Source organism: Monodelphis domestica, chromosome 1, assembly GCF_027887165.1.
Source record: "Monodelphis domestica isolate mMonDom1 chromosome 1, mMonDom1.pri, whole genome shotgun sequence".
NCBI classification, from domain to species: domain Eukaryota; kingdom Metazoa; phylum Chordata; class Mammalia; order Didelphimorphia; family Didelphidae; genus Monodelphis; species Monodelphis domestica.
The window spans coordinates 320,848,333-320,852,863 of NC_077227.1; the positions used below are offsets into that span (position 1 = coordinate 320,848,333).

The 4,531-nt window shown below is 41.6% G+C and overlaps 1 pseudogene; it reads left to right on the top strand.

Annotated features, from left to right (window-relative positions):
• Positions 1-312: 312 nt before the first annotated feature.
• Positions 313-1,218, top strand: LOC103096180 (glyceraldehyde-3-phosphate dehydrogenase-like; annotated as a pseudogene).
• The last annotated feature ends 3,313 nt before the right edge of the window (positions 1,219-4,531 follow it).

The window sequence follows — 4,531 nt, forward strand, 5'->3', positions numbered from 1 at the left end:
TATAAAGTCTCTTAAACACACACACACACACACACACACACACACAGGAGAGGCAGCTAGGTGGCTTACTAGTAAGAGTCAGGCCTGGAGTTGGGAAGGTCCTGGGTTCAAATCAGACCTCAGATACTTCCTAGCTATGTGACCCTGGGCAAACCCCCATTGCCTAGGCAATACCACTCTTCTGCCTTGGAATCACAAAAGGTGACAGTTTAAAACAAAGAAACACAAGCTCTTGGCATTTCCTCTAATCTAATTCCTCTAATCCTGGCTCAGTGCCAGGATCCACTGCTGCAGTTGCATCCCTGAGACAAAATGGGAAAAGTCAGAATCAACAGATATGGCCCTATTAGGTATCTGGTGACCAGGCTGCATTTAACTCAAGATGAAGAGACATTATGGCCATCAGTAGCCCATTCATTGACTTTGACTACATGGTTTATATATTCCAATATGATGCCACCCATGGCAAGTGAAGGAAATGAGAATGGAAAACTGGTGATTAATGGAAAAGCTATTACCACCTTCTAGGGGCAGGATCCCCCATATTATATGGGGAGATGCTGGAGAATCCACTGGGTAGAGCCAAGAGGGTCATGGTCTCTCCCCTTTCTGCAGATACCCCAGTGGGAGAGAACCATGAAAAATACAAAAATTCTTTTAAGATGGTCAGTAATGCCTCCTGCACAACCAATTGCTCAGTCTCCTTGGCCAAGGTCATTCGTGACAACTTTGGCATTGTGGAAAGACTCATGACCACAGTCCATGTCATTACGGCTCCGAAGCAGATAGGAAATGGTTCCTCTGGCAAGCTATGGCATGACAGGCTTAGTACTTCCCAAAATAGCATCCCTGCTTTCACTGGTGCTGCTAAGACTCTAGGCAAGGTGATGAGATGAATGGGAAGCTGATAGGCATGCCCTTCCATGTTCCTGCTCCCAATGTACCTTTTGTGGATCTGACCTGCTGCCTCAAGAAACCTGCCAAGTATGATCATAGCAATAAGCAAGTATCTGAGGTCCCTCAAAGGGCATCTTGGACTACACAGAGGGCCAAATTGTATCCTGTGACTATAACAGTGACACCCACTCTTCTACCTTTGATGCTGGTATTGGTATTACCCTCAAGGACCATTTTGTCAAGCTCATTTACTGGTATGACAAGTATAGTCATAGCATCCATGTAGTAGAGATCATGGTCTACATGGCCTTGGAGGAGTAAAGTGGAAAGCCATGGTTCTTCATCCCCAGTCAAAAAAAGTTTCATCCTTAGGGAGGTCCACATCCTTAACCTATCTATACCCCTATCCTTCAGAACTAATGCCCCATTCATGCTCTTGTCCCAAAGCACCCCTATAGTAGAGAAAAGAATCATAGAGTCCTATACTGTATCCCATCAATAAAATATTCAGTGCTAAATAGATAAGTCAATGAAAACCAAAAGTTTTTCTTTTATATCTAGCAGTTTTTAAATTTAAATTTATATTAAATTTAAAATTATATTTATAAAATTGAATTTTAATAATTATATGAAGAATATCTTTAAAACAAATAAAATTTTCCTTGAACTTAATACCAGAATTCTTCAATTGAAATTTTTTAAATAAAATTTCATAAATGTATAAATTAGATTAAATTTTGTTTTTAAGAAGTATTTTAAAAGAGGGGCAGCTAAATAGTTCAGTGGATAGAGAGCCAGGTCCTGGGTTCAAATTTGACCTCAGACACTTTCAGTTTGTGTGACCCCCCCCCCCAGCCAAGTCACTTAATAATTGCCTAGCCCTTACTGATCTTCTGCCTTAGAACTGATACTTAGTATTGACTCTAAGACAGAAGATAAGGGTTTATTTTTTTTAACCATTAAAAACAAAAAAAATATTTTAACTTAATTCTGGGAGTTATTTAAAATTTTAAATTAGATTTTGTAAATTAGCAAACATCTATAAATTAAAATTTAATTTTTAAATTACAAAGAATATTAAAAAACAAAAATCTTTTAACTTAATTCTGAAGATTATTTTTTAATTTTATAATTAAAAAAATCCCTTACAGAATTAAATTAAAAGAAATTGTTTTGTTTTGTGATTTTTAAAAGGCATTCTTTGTAATTTTCATAACTCCATTTTTTAAATATCCTTAGGTGACCACATCAAACATGTCCTAAAACCACCAGGAAGAGTCAACAGCAACCTGGCTTGGGTTTTATCTGCTTGGGGCCACCCACTCCAGTCTTGGACAACTTCCTTGACTTTAGGAAAAGAACTAGAAAAAACTAGTCTAAGCTACAAAAGGGGTTGGGGGGAGGATGGGAAACCCAGGTCTGTCACATTAATGATACATTCTTGAGTAAGGGGGAGGGGAGTTAGAACAGAAGAAAAGAAAGAAATGGGGCTTAGAAGGTTGACAGGACCACCAAAAACTGCAGAACATTTACACTTGAATATTCCTCCAGTCCTTTAAAGGGAAAGAGCTCTGGATTTTGAATCAGAAAACCTGAGTTACAATTCCACCATCCCAGACCTCAATTTTCTCTTCTGTATAAAGGGTTTGAATTAATCATTATCAATAAGGTCCCTTCCAGATCCTGCTCCTATGACAAACAAAACTAAGTTTATCGTCTTCCCCCATAAACCTGCCCCTCCTCCTAACTTCCTGATTTCTGCCGGTGGCACCTCCCAGTCACCCAGGCTTGAACCCTCCAAGTCATCCTTGGTTCTTCTCTTTTCCCTATCTCCAACATCCAAGCAATCACCAAGTCCTATCAGCCCATTTCCGGAGAATCGGACCCCTCCTCTCCGCTGCCGCTCCCAGAACCACAACCAGCTCAGTTCAGGCTCTCATGACCACTTGCTTGTATTGTTATGGATGTGCACTTAGGCTCCCGGATAATGAATGTGCTCAAAGCTTTTAAAATTGGGAGGGGAAAAAAACTTTATGGAGCCCATCAAATGCAAGGCTTTCATTTTATGGCTGAGGATAGTGAGCCCAGAAAAGGTGAAGAGAATCGCTGAAGGTCACACAGGAACTGGGAAGCAGAGCTAGTTTCAAATCCAGGATTCTTTCCACTCCCAGAGATACCTGACCTAGCCATGGGTCTCCCTGCCTCCCATCTTTCCTTCTCTAACCCAGCCAGTCCGTCAACAAACAGGAGGGTTGGCACTTTATGTTTGAAGGGGTGGGGGGGGCGCGCAGCTAGGTGGCACAGGATAGAGTGCTGGGTCTGGAGACAGGTCCACGGGAGTACAAATCCAGCTTCAGGCACTCATTGAGTGACTCTGGGCAAGTCACTTAACCCTGCTGGTCTCAATTTTCTTATCTGTTAAATGAGCAAGAGAAGGAAATGGCAAACTACCCTAGTGTAATAGTCAAGAAAACTCCAGATGCAATAATAATGTTTATCGACTGAAGGGCATTGATTAAACATGTACTATGTGCCTAGTTTTTGTTTTTGTTGTTGGGGTTTTTTTTTTGGGGGGGGGCACAGTAGGGAAGAAGAATTTTTAAAGTGTGTATGGTAGACCTTTCTTAAAATGGAAGTTCCAGGAAGAAATGACTAATCAGAGACAGGGACTTAAAAGGAGGCTAAGAGGGCTGCGGAGACATGATGGGGAAAGAAGTCCAGAAAGTCAGGAGAAAGACCCAGAGAGATGCATTCTGCCAGATGAGTCTCCTTAAAAGGCAGCTTTCATTAGTTTGAGACCCCTACTCAAAATCCTTCAGGAGCTCCCCATTACTCCTCTCTCCCTCTCCTCCTCTCTCTCTCTCCTTCCATCTCTCTGTCTCTCTTCCTCCCTCTCTTCCCCCCCTCTCCAACTATAACTGTCCTGTGAAAGGAAGGGCAGTACATTAAATCAGGAGACCTAGGCTTGAATGCCAGCTCTGAAGCCCTTTATTTTTGTGTCTCTGGGCCAATTGGCCTCGGTCTGCAATCTGGTTTCATCATCTGTATAAGGAGAATAATGATACTTACACTACTCTTACAAGATTTCTCAGCTATGTTAAGATACAAGCTCTGTCCTCTCTGGGGTCTGAAGGACCCTCTGACAAGTCGCTCTGCTTAAAGGAAAGGTCTTTTACATACACACCTTGGCTCTACAATGTTGCAAGAGCAGGTCTGGATGGCTAACAAGTATTCTCTGAGTTAGAGACCTCTTACTGGTTCCCAGGAGCACCATAACAACTGGTTAAAGAGGGGAATGGCTTGTTTCCTGGATCACCTCCAACTGTGGCAGCTAATAAGACCCAAGGGCTTTAGGCTGCCAGGGTAAGCCACCCACCAGCAAACTCTGCCAACTTAGTACCCTACAATAATACCCCAGTTCTCAGTTATCTGGAGGTGGATTCCCTACAGCCCATTTTAGCCATAATGATACTTGACTTTTATACAATATATTTTTTCTCTTTTTTCAAACTGATCTCACAGCATTTTAACTGGAGTAAAAATACTTTACTCCCAAAGAAGTTCCAAGATATCTCCTCCTACTATCTGACTCATAGGAGTTCAGGGAATGCAAACTAAAATGCCCTGGGCTGGG